General features: G+C 42.4%; 1 protein-coding gene across 2 annotated transcripts in view; it reads right to left on the reverse strand.

Moving 5' to 3' along the window:
- Positions 1-16,977, reverse strand: part of NCK2 (NCK adaptor protein 2) — a 57,130-nt gene that overhangs the window by 26,564 nt on the left and 13,589 nt on the right. The window contains exon 2 of one of the 2 annotated variants that reach the window (XM_075850339.1): positions 15,952-16,024. The exons of the other annotated variant lie outside the window; for it this stretch is intronic. The gene's annotated coding sequence lies outside the window, so the exon portion shown is untranslated. The remainder of the gene's footprint in view (positions 1-15,951; positions 16,025-16,977) is intronic. 2 annotated transcript variants of the gene reach the window in all.

Raw genomic sequence — 16,977 nt, forward strand, 5'->3', positions numbered from 1 at the left:
GGCCTGAACTACAAAAGTATTTTGTTAATTATCAAGCGCGGTGAACGCTGTAAAAGAAATAATAAACCATATCAGAATCACAATTTTTTGGTCACCTCACCTTCTAAAAAATTACAATTTAAAAAATAAAAATAAAAAAAAAAATCTCATGTACCCAAAAATGTTACTGACCAAAACTACAGATCGTTACGCAAAAAACAAGTCCTCACACAGCTTTCTTGATGGAAAAAATAAAAAAACTTTATGGCTCTTAGAATAAGGCAACACAAAAAGTAAATGATTTTTTATAAAAAGTATTTTATTGTGCAAACGCCATAAGACATAAAAAAAACTATAAACAATGTATCGCCGTAATCGCTTCACCCCACAGAATAAAGTGAATATGTCATTTATAGCCCACGGTGAAGACTGTACAAAAAAAGGAAAAAAAAAAAAAGGAATAAAAAACAATAGTAGAATTGTTGTTTTTTAGTCACCACGCCTCATAAAAAAATAGAATAAAAACGGATCAAAAAAAATAAAAATAAATCGCATGCACCCCATGAAAACTAGAGTCAATTCCTCAAGGGGTCTAGTTTCCAAAATGGGGTAACTTTTAAGGGGTTTCCTCTGTACTGGTGCCTCAGAAGCTCTGCAAATGCAACATGGCGCCCAGAAACTAATCCAGCAAAATCTACACCTCAAATAGCGCTCCTGACTTTCTGAGCTCTGCCGTTTGTCCAACAGCAGTTTATGACCACATATGGGGTATTGGCGTAATCGGGAGAAATTTATTTTCAAATGTTGTGGTGCTTTTTCTCCTTTATTCCTTGTCAAAATTTCCACGTTTTATCAGGAAATATGTGATTTTCAATTTCACAGCCTAATTCCACAAAATGCAGCAAAAAACCTGTGGGGTCTAAATGCTCACTATACACCTCGACAAATTACTTGAGGGGTGAAGTTTGCCAAATGGGGTCACTTTTGGGGGGATTTCACTGTTTTGGCATCACAATTCCTCTTCAAACCGGACATGGTGCCTAAAGTATAATCGAATAAAAAGGAGGCTCCAAAATCCTCTATGTGCTCATTTCCTTCTGAGGCCGGTGTTTCAGTCCATTACCACACTAGGGCCACATGTGGGATATTTCTAAAAACTGCAGAATCTGGGTAATAAATATGGAGTTGCGTTTCTCTGGTAACAGAAAAAATGTAATAAAAAGGATTTTCTGCATAAAAAATGAAATTTGTAAATGTCACCTCTACTTTGCTTTAAATTGCTGTGAAATGCCTAAAGGGTTAAGAAGCTTTATAAATGCTGTTTTGAATACTTTGACGGGGCTAGTTATTAAAATGGGGTATTTATGGGGGGTTTTTAATACATAGGCCTCTCAAAGCCACTTCAGAACTGAACTGGTACCTAGAAAAAAAGGCTTTTGAAATTTTCTTCAAAATATGAGAAATTGCTACTTATGTTCTAAGCCTTGTAACGTCCTAGAAAAAGAAAAGAATGTTCAAAAATGATGCCAACATATAGTAGACATATGGGAAATGTGAACTAGTAACTATTTTGTGTGGTATTACTATCTATCTTATAAGCAGATACATTTAAATTCTGAAAAATTAAAAATTTTCCAAATTTTCTCTAAATTTTGCTATTTTTCACACAACCTGAATATATCTACCAAATTTTACTACTAACATGAAGTCCAAGGTGTCACGAGAAAATCTCAGAATCGCTTGGATAGGTATAAGCATTTCATAGTTATAACCACATAAAGTGACGTCGGATTTAAAAAAATAGGCTCTGGGCCTTAAAGAGAATGTGTCGCTAGAAATTATTATTTTTTTTTTTGTTAAATAATCATTACATGGTACATACATGGTTTTAATTTTTTAAATTTTTTCACAAGTCAGGAAATATTATAAATTAGATTCTAATTTATAACATTTCCATGTGCTGGTCACTAGAGGGAGCAATTCCCAAAATTGCAGCATGGTCAATGTGGTAAAGCAACCTCATTGCTTTATGCTGCAAATTTGGCGTAGACACACTCGCTCTAGTGTCCGCACACAATCCCCCCTCCCTTATTCTGGCTAGTGCCAGGAGAAGGAAGGGGTTGAATCTTCAAACCTCCTACACTGTGTGCCGCCATTTTCTGAGGGATTAGATTAGGAGGATTAGATACAGTGCTCAGCAGACAGTATAACACTAACATACACGAACATAATACACACATCACATACACACACATAAATTACCTGCTCCTGCCGCCGCCTCCGCTCCTATGCCTTGCGCCTTCGCTTCCTTGAAGATATGTCCGGTCCACAGGAAAATGGTGCCGGATTTCGCTCTGCTAACGAGCTTTGTTTTGGTCTGTGTGGGAGCGGCGCATGCGCCGTTCCCACACAGATGGCGTACGCTGCAGTGAATGGAACGGCTCCCGTTCCCATTCTCTATGGGGATGTATGTGCCGTATTCCATCTCTGTATGTGTCGTTAATTCCAAAAAAGTTAAAAGTAGAACACACGAACACAAATAAATTTTATTTTTTTATCATACTAAAAGCATTATGAGAAAAAAATAAATAAATTCATGACACCTTCCCTTTAAGGCCGAAACTAGTCTGCGTCATTAAGGGGTTAAATAACGATCATTCGCTATGGAGCGCCTCGCTAATCGTTCGATCATTACAAACTTCTTGGCTCATCTAAATGCCCTTAAGTCATCAACCCTATAACCTTAGTTTTACTGCCCCAGCTTATCTTAAAGAGGCTCTGTCACCAGATTTTGCAACCCCTATCTGCTATTGCAGCAGATAGGCGCTGCAATGTAGATTACAGTAACGTTTTTATTTTTAAAAAACGAGCATTTTTGGCCAAGTTATGACCATTTTCGTATTTATGCAAATGAGGCTTGCAAAAGTACAACTGGGCGTGCTGAAAAGTAAAAGTACAAGTGGGCGTGTATTATGTGCGTACATCGAGGCGTGTTTACTACTTTTACTAGCTGGGCGTTCTGAAGAGAAGTATCGTCCACTTCTCTTCAGGACGCCCAGCTTCTGGCAGTGCAGATCTGTGACGTCACTCACAGGTCCTGCATCGTGTCGGCACCAGAGGCTACAGTTGATTCTGCAGCAGCGTGGACTTGGACTTACCTGCAAACGCCCATCTGTAGCCTCTGGTGCCGACACGATGCAGGACCTGTGAGTGACGTCACAGATCTGCACTGCCAGAAGCTGGGCGTCCTGAAGAGAAGTGGATGATACTTCTCTTCAGAACGCCCAGCTAGTAAAAGTAGTAAACACGCCCCGATGTACGCACATAATACACGCCCACTTGGACTTTTGCAAGCCTCATTTGCATAAATACAAAAATGGTCATAACTTGGCCAAAAATGCTCGTTTTTTAAAAATAAAAACGTTACTGTAATCTACATTGCAGTGCCGATCTGCTGCAATAGCAGATAGGGGCTGCAAAACCTGGTGACAGAGCCTCTTTAACATTGCATATCCCTTCATGTAACAGTTGTATTACTTGGAAAGTAAAGACAAAGCTAAATAAAAACAAATTTCGAGGGGAAAGTAAAAAATAATAATTTTAAAAGGTTAAAATACAACAGTGTCTATGGTCTGCAGAGAATAATGACAAGCCTGAAGCAGATTTTAATCATTAAAAACAACCGCTTTGTTCCTACACGTGGTTAGATTACCCCCTCAGAATGATTTAACCCCTTAGTGACCAGCCCATTTTAGGCCCTAATGACCGAGCTATTTTATGCGTTTTTCTATAGTCGCATTCAAAGAGCTATAACTTTTTTATTTTTTCGTCTACATAGCTGTATGAGGACTTGTTTTTTGCGGGATTAGTTGTACTTTTTAATAGCACCATTTTAGGGTACATATAATATTTTTATTAACTTTTATGAACTTTTTTTTTGGGGGGGGGGGGGGAATTATAAAAAAACCCTGAAATTCCACCATTGTTCTATGCGTTTTTAAATTGACGCCGTTCACTGTGCGGCGTAAATAACATGTTACCTTTGTTCTATGGGTCGGTACGATTACGGCGATACCACATATGTAGAGGTTTTTTATGTTTTACGACTTTTGCACAACAAAACCACTTTTGAACTAAAATTATTTGTTTTTGCATCGTCGCTTTCCAAGAGCCGTAACTTTTTTATTTTTCCATCAATGTAGTGATTTTTTGGGCTTGTTTTCTGCGGGACGAGACGTAGTTTTGATTGGTACTGTTTTGGGGTGCATGGGACTTATTGATTCATTTTTATTATGACTTTTTGGGGGGGGCGATGGAAAAAAATTGCAATTGTTTTTTGCGTTTTTTTTTTTACGGTGTTCACCTTGCGGTTTAAATTACATATTAACTTTATTAATGGAGTCATTACGGTCGCGGCGATACAATATGTGTGTACTTTTATATTTTTTTTACACTTTTACTAAATAAAACCACTTTTTATGGAAAAAAAATGGATTTATTTTTTTACTGTACTTTTTATTAATAATCTTTATTTCACTTTGATTACTTATTTTATTAGTCCCACTAGGGGACTTTACTGTGCGATCTTCAGATCGCTGCTATAATGCTCTGGCTCTGGTATACTTCGTATACCAGAGCATTATTGCCTGTCAGTGTAAATCAGGAATATGTCCAGGGCAGACCTGGGGGAATTTATCAAGCCCCCGGCTGCCATGACACCACATCGGAGGTGATTGCATTCGCGGGCCGCCGATGGGTGACAGAGGGAGCTCACTCTGTAAACAAAGTTAAATGCCGCGGTCGCTATTGACGGCGGCATTTAACGGGTTAAACGGCCGCGATCGACGTAAACTTCGATCGCGGGCGTTGGAGCAGGAGCTCAGCTGTCATCAGACAGCCGAGCCCCGGCTCCAGCCTGCACGGGGAACCCGTGCAGGACTTAGACTAGGCTCACGTGAAAAGGCGTCAGCCTAGCCTAAGGCCCCTTAGTGACGAACATTAAAAGGCGTATTGTTGGTCTCTAAGGGGTTAAGAGGCCAAATGATCTGTAGGTCTACGACCATCTTGGCTCTGGATTAGGTTTTGTACACATCCGAGTTGGTTTCCGTCGGACCTTTCCGTTGGAGGAACACTCAACGGAAAGGCAAACAGAAACCATAGGTCGAATGGGCTATTGATTCCGTCAAAACAAACGGAAACCTTACACAACGGTGACAAACAGAAACCATAAGCAACGCAAGCATTACCATTGAAATCGATGGTAATGCTGATGAAACCTATGTTTCCGTTTGCATATGCGTTGAGGGGTTCGTCCGACGGAAATGTCCGACAGAACCCCTCAACGAAAACCAACTCATGTGAACAGGCCCTTAACTAGAAAGATGCCAGCTGCTGATACTTTGTACACTTACTGCTGCTTAAATATTTAAGGATGTGTAGCAGCAATGAAACATTTTTTTTTTTTTTTAAACACGTTTTATTGAAGAATTGTAGTACAAATGCAATCATGACATGTACAGAATACAGAATAAAGCAGAGATTGTATGAGACATAACATACCAATATTTCAAACAAAAATAAAAATACATACATGTATTCAGACATCGTATTTGTTACTGCCGAATCTATGCTATATATTATGAAACAAATAGAACCTCGTCCCATCAGCGTCAATTATGAGTCAATGACCGTCTAAGATCATTATACAAGTGCGGGGTATACTGAGTCACACCATGCATCCTATATCTTATAGAATTTATCAATACACCCTCTCTGTCTATACATTATTCTTTCATATGGAATAATAGAATTCACAAGTGATTTCCACTTAGCCGTAGTGGGAGGACGTGGGTCCATCCAACGTAGAGCAATAGCTTTCCGCGCCATAAACAATACCTCCCTGAGGAATATTCTCATATAATGAGGCAAATGTTCATCTAGTAGATTGCCAAACAACAAACTTGTGGACTAACTGGAACCAGAATATGTAGAATTTCTGTAGCTACCCTAACTACTTCTTCCCAGAAAGAGGAAATGAGTGGACATGCCCATATCATATGCCAAAAATCTGACCTTGGGAAACGGCATCTGTGGCATTCCGTACTCGGGTATCTACCCATTTTGTGCAATCTAACAGGAGTAAGGCAACTTTGATGGATTATGGATATTTGTATCATCCGGTTATTAGCGGCTAGAGATACAAATAGTGGAGAGGATAGGATCTCATCCCAATCCCCCTCCGAGAGGTCAGGTATCTGTGTAGTAGATCTAAAAATTCCTATCAACAGAAAATGCGAGAATGCCAATTCAGAGGAAGGGTATTGGGCTGTAAGAGCATGACGCAATTGTAGGTATCTATAGAAGGCAGTTCTAGGAAGTGCAAAGTCAGACTGTAGATTTAAGAACATTATCCTTATACATATCCCCAATAGTGCATACCCCATGCTGAATCCAAAAAGAAGGGGCCAGAGCATCTGACATCTGAGTGAGAAGTGGGTTAAACCACAGCGCAATATCTGTTTGTACATCAGAGTACCCATAAATGCCCTTCGCAGCTAGCCACACCTGAGACGCCACCTTATGAATGGGCAAAAAGTTTTTAATTGTATTCGGGGGATCCTCCAATACTGGCCAAAGAGTGGTTATTTGCAAATGAAACGCCAAATGATTCTCCCTATTTGGCAATGTCATGTTAGCGACCCATAACATCAAATATCTTAACTCTCCCACCAGGTAATAGAGGAAAAGATCTGGCAATGCCGCTCCACCCAATGGTTTTGGACGTTGCAAAGTAGATATACTGAGCTTAGATCGATATGAACCCCAAATAAATGCTGGTAATAAGGCATGGAGCTGCTTGTAAAAAGTTTTAAACACTGGAGTCGCTGCGTGTTCAAGGACGTGAAGGCATTTGGGAAGAATGACCATTTTAATTAAATTGATTCTGCCAGTCACTGCTAGGGGAAGAGCGCTCCAAACCCTAAACTTGACCTTAACATATTCCAGTAGCGGAAATATATTAGCGGTATAATCATTCCTAGGATCCCGATTAATAATGATACCCAGGTATTTAAATGAGAAAACCACCCGTAAACCATCCCACCCCCTGTAAGGGCATAAAAAAGGACTTAGTCCAGTTAATATGTAGCCCAGAGAACCTCCCAAATATCTCCAAAGTTGTAATCTCCAAAGGGAACGTCACACTTGGCTGAGACATAAAAAGAACCATGTCGTCTGCATACAAGCCAATTCTATCCTCCCTCTCCCCCAAACAAATCCATTTGTACTCAGGGTGTTGCCGTATGCAGATAGCTAATGGTTCAATAGCAAGAGCAAAGATCAACGGGGAAAGGGGACACCCCTGCCTGGTGCCTCTATGTAGATGGAAATATGGGGAAAGCTCGCCATTTACCATAATTTGTGACCTCGGCGCCTTGTATAAAAGTGAAACCCATCTAAGGAACTGCGGACCGAAACCAAACCTTTTCAAAGTCTCCAACAGATATACCCATTCCAAAGATGCCATAGCCCAATCAGCCTTCATAGCTACCCCAATCTGATTAAGGACCTGCACCCTCCGGATATTATCCGAGGTAGATTTCCCGGGCATAAAGCCAGACTGATCATCATGAATAACCTGGGAAATGACTTTGTTAAGTCTGTTTGCCAAAATTTTGTTAAGTATTTTGTAGTCATTGTTTAATAACGATATCGGGCGATAGGAGCCACAGTCCAGAGGGTCTTTATCGGGTTTTAACAGGACAATAATAGTGGCATCATACATAACTATCTGGTAACCTACTAACATCAAGGGCATGAGAAAACATAGAGCAAAGTGAGGGAATGAGATGGTCAGAATACTTATGATATATCTCTATAGGGATCCCATCAGGTCCCGATGCCTTCCCCTTTGACATGTCTTTCAAGGCTTCCCGTATTTCCTCCTCAGTCACGTCAGTTTCCAAAGCTTCTCTACCATCTACAGTCAGTGTCGGGAACGAAATACCATCCATATAGGACATGAACTCAGACATATCATAGCTGGATTGAGAGGCATATAACTCCCTGTAAAACCGCACAAATGTGTCCGCTATTCCCTGGGAGTCGGTCAAGCAATCACCATTGTGAATTTTAAGAATAGCTGGGCTTCAAGAATTTTGATGGATTAAAATTGGCTAAGAGTTTGCTGGACTGGTTACCCAACTCATAATAGGACTGCTTTGCAAAAAATATCTTCCTATTAGCCTTTTCCTGTAGAAGCAATAGGTATTTCCGCCCCATTTGCAACCAGAGATCTTTATTTGTGTCAGTAGGATGAGCAATGTATTTTACCCTCTAATGCTGCGCATTGTATCTCCAACTCTGGACTCAAGTCTGGAAGAGTCTTTTTTTAAATAAGAAATAGTGGACCTAAGGCACCCTCTAAGATAGGTCTTCAAAGTATCCCATGCAATACTGGAATCTTCAAATGTGCGGTGATCTAAATTAAATACTTCCAATTGATCAGGAATCCTATCCTGAGGACCTATCAGGGTCAGCCAAAAGGAGTGTATTTTCCAGCTCTTGGGTAAGGAAGGGCTGGGGAGCTTAAAGTTAATCACCATAGGAGAATGATCAGACGCCGCCCTAGATTTATAAGACACAGAATCAACCAAAGGCACAATGAGAGAATTACCCACCATATAATCTATGCGTGATAGGGAATTTCTACCCAGGAATACACTTTAGTTGTCGGGTATTTGTATCGGAATATATCCGTCCATCCCAGCTCAGCAAACAATTAACCCAGTACAGATGTTGCGGAGGGTACTCGATCAGAAGAAGTGCTAAGCCTACCTAGACTGCAGTCCACAACCATATTAAAATCTCCCATTCCCAACACTTTAGCGGTTGGATATGTTGCAGCAAAGGTGGCCGCCATATGTAAAATCTGTAAAGATGCTGGCGGAGGAATGTACACGCCCAATAAAACATAAGGAACATTTTCTATGAGAGAATACACAAATACATACCTGCCCTCACTATGGGTTTTAGTATGAATTGCTTCCCATCTCACAGATTTATGCAACAAAATGGAAACACCCCTAGAATACGATGTGTGATACGAGTGGCTAGACCACTGGACCCAGGGCCTAAGAATAGTTTTAATTTTAGCAGGCGTCAAATGCGTCTCCTGAAGGCATAATATATGAGGGTTAAATTTATGAATGTGTCCATACAATACTGCTCTCTTCTGTGGACTACCCATACCCCTCACATTCCACGACATAACAGTTAAAGAAGACATTTATAAAATATACTTCTCACATGTAGGAGAGATCTATAATGCCGTAAAAATATCAACAATCCCGCACTTCTCAAAAGTGGCTGATAATTAAACGATGAATCCATTATGCGCATACATTTGTACATTAGTGCTATCATAACTGCCCTCACCCAAGGCAAAACCAAAAAAACTAACTGCAAATAGTATAACAATACTGGCAATGCAGGGAGATGCATGTAACATTGCCGGAGCATGCCTAAAACCCACACCATATAGCAACTTGTTGAGCTTCCAAAAGCAAAGGGATGTGCGGTAACTTCCCTAGATAGGGAGTCCCACAAAGAAAAGGACACAGTAACTCGAACTTGCCAGACAATAGGTCCATCCGATCTCCAAATTAGCGTCAGAATGAAATGTTCCCAATATCCTACGATCCGTTATGGAAATCCAGTAATTCAGAATAGTCCAACACCGTCAGTCATCCTTACATGAAACTCCATCAGTGTCATCAGGCAGATTTAGCTCAGACGAGGTGGGCACTTATTTCTCACCCAATCATCAGCAGCCTGTGGGGAGTTGAAGAAAACGGATCTGTCTCCATCCACAATTCTCAATCTTACTGGATAGGACATGGAGGAAGGAATGCCAAGATCTCTCAGGCGTCTCCTAACAGCAAGAAATGTTGCACGTCTCTTTTGTAGGTCAGCCGAGAAGTCAAGGAATATAGAAACTTTTGCCCCATTATATGTAATCTCCGGGAGCCTACGTGTCAGGCGTAGAATCAAGCGTAGAATTAAGCATGCGGGTGAGCAACGGTCTGGGAGGCGCCCCCGGGGGCAGTGGTCTCCCCGGTACCCTGTGAGCTCTCTCCAGCGCCAAAGCTTGCGAAAATGGTGCATCAGGGAGCAAATCTTTTATCCACTGCAGGACGAAGTCACCCGGGTACTGACCTTCAACCCTCTCCGGCATGCCGATTATCCGAATGTTATTACGGCGGAGCCTGTTCTTCAGATCATCTGACTTCTGTTTCCATAGTTTGGCCGCCGACTCCAGATCAGCAATGGCGCCAGGTAAGGATGCTGTCCTATCTTCCACGCAGGATACTCTGTCCTCCACGTGGGTTAAGCTTTCCCTCATGGTCTGCATGTCCTATCTCATAAGACCAATATCAATCTTTACTTCCTCCAGCTTACCAGTAAGCAAGGTTTTGCAGGCTGCAATAGCGGACAGCAACTTATATGTCATTTCAGACAATGTGGGCTCCGAAGTTTCCTTTGAGGCTGTTTCAAGGCTGCCCGAGGAGTCACCTCCTTTAGAACGTTGAGGCAGACGGGGCGGCCGCCATCTTGTCCCTCTCCCCGGGAAAAATTCTTGCAGCTTCTCCGCGGCCGACTGACCTCTGGTAGGACTCATGCTGGCTACGGTAGTCGCCCTCGACCGTCTGGACGGAATTTTGGAAGCCGTAGGATGTCTGCAGCATAATAATGGAGCGGGTTCACTGCGGAACTACTAGTTCATGCGACTGCTCCCACTGCGCGCTAGGCCATGCCCCCAGCAATGAATCATTAATGGAGAAACCCACTTTAAAAAGGTCCGGTCACCTCTCCTAACATATTGATTCTAGTAAATACTTGTATTACCCATGAAATAACAATTCTGTAATATTTTTTAAAAAACTGTGTTGTGCCATTCCTCGCTTATCCCCCCTATAAAAATATGAATAAATTGACAAGAAAGTGTTACCATTGCCCGTCAAAGGAGTGTGTAGGAGTTCCAAGAAAGGATGCCCCGATATTGTAATTTCATGGGAAATACAATAATTTACTAAGGCCCCATGCATACGACCGTAAAAACTCCCGTAATTACGGCCCATAACTACGGGCGCATAGACTTCTATTGGCCACGGGTACCTCCCCGTATGCTTACGGGAAGGTGCCTGTGCCGTTGAAAAAGATAGAAAATGTCCTATTTCAGGCCGTAATTACGGCACGGGCAGCCCATAGAAGTCTATGGGGCTCCCGTAATTACGGGTGACTACGTGTGTGCACCCGTAATTACGGGAGCGTTGCTAGGCGACGTCAGTAAATAGCCACTGTCTAGGGTGCTGAAAGAGTTAAACGATCGGCAGTAACTGTTTCAGCACCCTGGACAGTGGCTACCGATCACAATATAGATAAAGCTGTAAAAAAAAAAAAAAGACGTTCATACTTACCCAGAACTCCCTGCTTCTTCCTCCAGTCTGGCCTCCTGGGATGACGTTACAGCCCATGTGACCGCTGCAGCCAATCACAGGCCACTCACTGGCTGCAGCGGTCACATGGACTGCTTTGTCATCCAGGGAGGACGGGCTGGATGTCGAAAGAGGGACGCGTCACCAAGACAACGGCCGGGTAAGTATGAATTTCTTTTACTTTTATTACGGAAAGGGCTGTCCCTTCTCTCTATCCTGCACTGATAGAGAGAAGGGCTGCCGATTAGTGCAGTGCAATTTTGCAGCCAAAAACGTGCTCGTAAATACGGGTAGAATACGGGTGACACCGGACCCGTATTTACGGGCACGGGTCCGTAAATACTGGTGCAATACGGGTCGAATACGTGTGACCAAGGACCCGTACTTACGCCAGTATTTATGGGTGGACAAAAATACGGTCGTGTGCATGAGGCCTAAAACAGTAATGTCAGGAGAGGTTCTCTTTAAGGCCGGGGCCATACCTAGACTTTTTTGCAGAATCGCTGTCCATAGGAATGCATAAGGCTAGAGCTATTTATGACGCTTTAAAAATCCCTGTGATAAATCGGTGTATATACGAACGCATTGAGCAGATTGAAAACTTCTTCAAAATCGCTCCAGGCAAGTGTGTACCACTAAAATCCCAGCATGTAGCAATAGAAAAAAAAACAAAAACTGTAGCAATTTACTAGACTGCAACAATTTTAAAAGAATGTATTTTTTTTTATTTTGTAGTCAAATAATTTCACACTCTAGCCCAATACATTCCTATGGACAGCGATTTATCACTGACTACAAAAAAGTCTAGGTCTGGCCCCAGCCTAAAACATCTTCTGGCAAGTCACTGTGCCAATGCCGGACTATGCAATCGATTGGGGAAGGGGTTTGTGTACTTCAATCTCCGGCCATTATTAAGCAGGAGGGGTTATAGCGCTCTGTAATACACCTGAACCACTTTTAAAGCTAGTTCGAAAATTGCTTCACTGGAAATCTCTAACACAATTCAGAGTCTCCTACAGCAATGATATAGACCAGTTTCAGACGGTTGTATTTTAACGCCTTGAGTTCTTTGTAAAAAACCTCCCTAAGTTTCAGATGAAATGTTAAGACACATAAATGGTGAAATAATGATTCCGGCACTTTAGAAAGTGTTGCAGCATCTTTTGGGTAAGAAATCAGCAAAGTTTCAATTACACAATGTGACATGTAATACCCTTGGAAAATGTTACTTGTCAAATTATGTTTAGCATAGAGGATTTTGTATGCTACGTTTCCGCCATTAACTTCCAATATAAGAAGCATACTAAGGAATCAGGCCTAACGAGGCCTATAACCTAGTAAACAGCAGAGAAGGGAGCTTGCTCCCTGCTACACAATAGTATTCAATTGTATCGGCTTCCTAAGGACGCAGATACAATTGAATGTGGCAGTCGCCCAGGGCCCCGGATGCCCGGTGATATCGAAGCCACTGGAAATGAGAGGGCCCGTGCTGCCTGGCCATGTTATGTGCTGGGCTGAACAGGCCCACTCATGCCATGGGCCCCGTAGCAGCCGCTATGGCTGCTACAGTGGTAGTTATGCCACTGCTAAGGATCAGTACCCACCTTCAAGTTACATGATGATGTAAGGACACATTAACACTAGACCACATCCAAAGCTTATGTACGGTCAATGGATCTTTTAGATCTCTCAACATTAAAGGGGTATTCCCATCTTGGACATTTATGACGTATACACAGGATATTCCACAAATATCTAATAGATGTGGGTCCCACCTCTGGGACCCACACCTACTTATAGAACAGGGCCCCCGTACCCCCTTCTGCTGTCGGGTTTTAATGAATCAGTCAAGCGCTTTTTGCTATGATGTTGACGGAACGCCAATAGAAGCGATTGGGAAACATAGACCAGAAACAGCGTAGCTCGCTGTGCTACACCGTTTCCGTAACTTCTTTTCACTTCTATAGGAGTTCAGAAAGCAGCAAAGCAGAACGTGCCCAGCCGTTTGCTTTGGCCACTGAGGTGGCCGGGTTTTCTACAAAGCAAAAGCGGCAGAAGGTAGGACGGGGGGGAAATCAGGGGGCCCGTTCTGGAGATAGGCGCGGGTCCCAAAGGTGAACTTTTCTGGCATTTCCGGTGTATATTTCATAAACGTCTGAGATGGGAATACCACTTTAAGCGTTAAATCGTGTGTGGTCAACTTTTAAAACTACATAAGCAGCAATTCACTGACATATTTCCGTAAAAAGCATGTGTCCTCTGATGGGTCAACAGCGGAAGGAAGTGAAAGCCGCGTCAGAAATATATGCGTTATTCGCAGATTTTTTACACAGATTTCTAGTCCATGTGCCGTGAATCCAAATGTGGATTAGCCCAATTCAACGGGGCTAATCTGTGTGGAAATCTGACAGATTTACCGCGTCAGTGTCATTTACTGACGCAGATTTTAAATTTAAAGTCTTTTCCCATTGAAAACCATGGGAGGCAGGTTTTGGGTGGATTTCACATAGATTTTGGGTGGAATTCACACCGAAATCCAGTTGAAAAAAAAAGGACTAAGAAAGCTACTTTCCATTTGTGTATTATTGGTGGCTTCAAGAGAAAAAAAAAACAAAAAAACAATGACCACATTAGACAAGTCTGAGTATGTAAACATTCATTATCTGTCTGAAATGTGGGATTAACAAAGATATCATTATAACTCATTAGTCAGCACGGTGTATGACAGCACTGGAGGTAAAAGGATTAATTAGTTCCCAGGGTAATAAATGCAAATTTATAGGAGTTTAACCCTTTCACTAGTCCAACAATTTTGCGTGGACTGAATACATGCGTGCTCACCCACCATTGGCTCAGCACAGACAGGTGCGAGGCAGTGACGTCATCGCGCCGGTCTGCGCTGAGCCATAAGTAGCCAGCGTTATACAGTGAATAGTAGAGCAGGGAACCGATGCAGATACAGTTGAAACCGTAAAAAAACAACGAACAAACCAAAATGCAAAAGATGACCTCCGTTATCTGCGCTGAATTCCGATTTTTTTTATTTTTTAAATTAATTGAATTTATTTAATTAAAGGGGTTCTCTGCTTTGGACAATCCTCGCTTGTTAGAATAGTCCTTTGACAATAAGCTAGTCACAAAGTGTCGCCCTGCTGGGACCCCCAGCAATCAGCTGTAATTTTCCTGTAGCGCCACCACAGGGGAAATTAGTCATTACTCAGTGCCCATTCAAATGAATGGGTTGTCAGTATAACGCAAGACAGGTCCTCCAGAGCGAGAGAGATGCTCTTTTGTTGCCGCTCTCCACTACGGCCAAGAGATGAAGGTCGTGAATAGGGAAGCCTCCTCTATTAACTCAGAAATACCAAATATGAAAATTGGTTTTCTAATCTACTGATGTTTGGATTATATTTTAAACCCCATAAGAATTTTCACTGCCACAACAATTTTAACACTCTTGACAAACAAAATTGAAACTATAAAATATAAAAATCATATTATACCTGTTAAAAAAGCAGACGCACATTGTGAAAATGCCACCCAGCGCATTACACCCATGGGTGCCTTCATGCAGCTTTGCATTGGAGTGTAACATTACGTAAAAACTGAATAAAAAAAGTTATATTTGTGGCTAAAAGTCTGACCCAAGTAGAGGCAAACAAAACCTGAAGATGTGCTGAGTTTATACACGCCACTTGTCTATGTCTTCATGCACATATGTGCACTGACCAAAAATATCAGCAACGCAGACCCTGTGAGTCGTCCGAATTACGGAGTCTAAAATGTCCTGATTAAGCGCAGGGTATGAGCAACTGCTTATCTATTCGCCCCTGACCCCCAAATGTGACAATCAGGGAATACGTAATTTCTCTTATTAGTAAGAGGGGTGAGAACATGAAGAAAAGTTCCTGTTTCTTCCCCTCCTCCCACCCCTCAGGGTCACTAGAAAGCTGAAAAGCGGGAGAGAGGATACTAAGCCCTTATTCAGACGAACCGGTGTCAAATCGGCCATGAAAAGTGACCGTTTTTCACACACGCGGGACCGTTTTTCACGGATCTCTCAGACTTGAGTGTTTTGAGGGATCCATGAAAACGGACAAAAATAGGACAAATCCTATTTTTTCACGGGTCGTTCACACGGCCTGGTGAAACAGCGGCCGCATGAACACCCCCATAGAAATACATGCAGCCATGTAAATTTGCAGAAATGAGCGCCGATTGAGGATATACGGGCCGCATTTTCGTGCCGTTCTTCCATACAAAGTCTGGGAGCACGGCCCGTAAAATACAAAAAGTAGGACATGCGCCATAATTCCTGACATAGTTCTAAAACACAGACAATAGAACTGAACATGTCCGTAATTGCGGACCGTATTGTGGTCCGAAATTACGGAGAGTTTTTACGGTCGTGTGCATGGGGCCTAATCCTGCGCTTTCTTAGTTACATTTAAGAAAAGTCCACAATGAAATTACTTACACGATTCACGTCGGTCAAGTTTAGAAAAAAGACATGGAACGAGCCAATGTAGAAAATTCACCACGTGGATTTGCTAGAGAAAAAAAAAAAAATAGATGATCATATTGTTAACATTTAAATATACATGTGGTGTGCTTAACGAAGTCAGAACATTTTCACAAGGCCTAGTTCACACATAGTATTTTGCAGGCAGAAAAAAAACGGCTGATTTTGACCTGCCTGCACTTTCTTGCCACGCTTTTTCTGCCTCCCAATGATTTTAATGGCAGGTAAGAGGCAAAACTGTGGCAATAGGACATGCCGCTAAAAGCCGCTCGGGGAAAAAAATGCCTCCATGTCCCATTGAAATCAATGGGAGGCGGTTTAGGCTGTTTTTTTGCTCTGATTCCGACGCGGTTTTCGCATCAAAACCAGTGCCAAAAAACTCCGTTTGGAATTTTGAGGCAGATTTTCCTCTGCCTGAACATCGATTTTCGCTGCATTTTTCGCCTGCGGCCATTGAGCGCCGCGGGCATAAAACTCCGCGAAATACGCTTTCTCTGCCTCCCATTGATATCAATGGGAGGTCAGAGGCGTAAACGCCCAAAGATAGGGCATGTCTCTTCTTTTTCCCGCGAGCCGGAAAAATACGCCTCCGCCTCCCATTGAAATCAATGGGAAGCATTTTCGGCCATTTTTTGGCACGTTTAGCCATTGTCTGGGTTCACACAAGAGTTTTTTGACGCAGACACCGTGCTGCAAAACTCGTCAAAAACGGGCCAGAAAATGCCTCCCATTGATTTCAATGGGAGGCGGAAGCGTCTTTTTCCCGTGAGCGGTAAAACCGTCTCGCGGGAGAAAGAAGCGACATGCCCTATCTTCGGGCGTTTACACCTCTGACCTCCCATTGACATCAATGGGAGGCAGAGAAAGCGTATTTCGTGGCGTTTTATGCCCGCGGCGCTCAATGGCAGCGGGCTAAGGCTATGTTCACACGGAGTATTTTGGGGGAGGAATATCTGCCTCAAAATTCCGTTTGGAACTTTG

This window comes from Rhinoderma darwinii, chromosome 2, assembly GCF_050947455.1.
Source record: "Rhinoderma darwinii isolate aRhiDar2 chromosome 2, aRhiDar2.hap1, whole genome shotgun sequence".
In the NCBI taxonomy this organism is placed as follows: domain Eukaryota; kingdom Metazoa; phylum Chordata; class Amphibia; order Anura; family Rhinodermatidae; genus Rhinoderma; species Rhinoderma darwinii.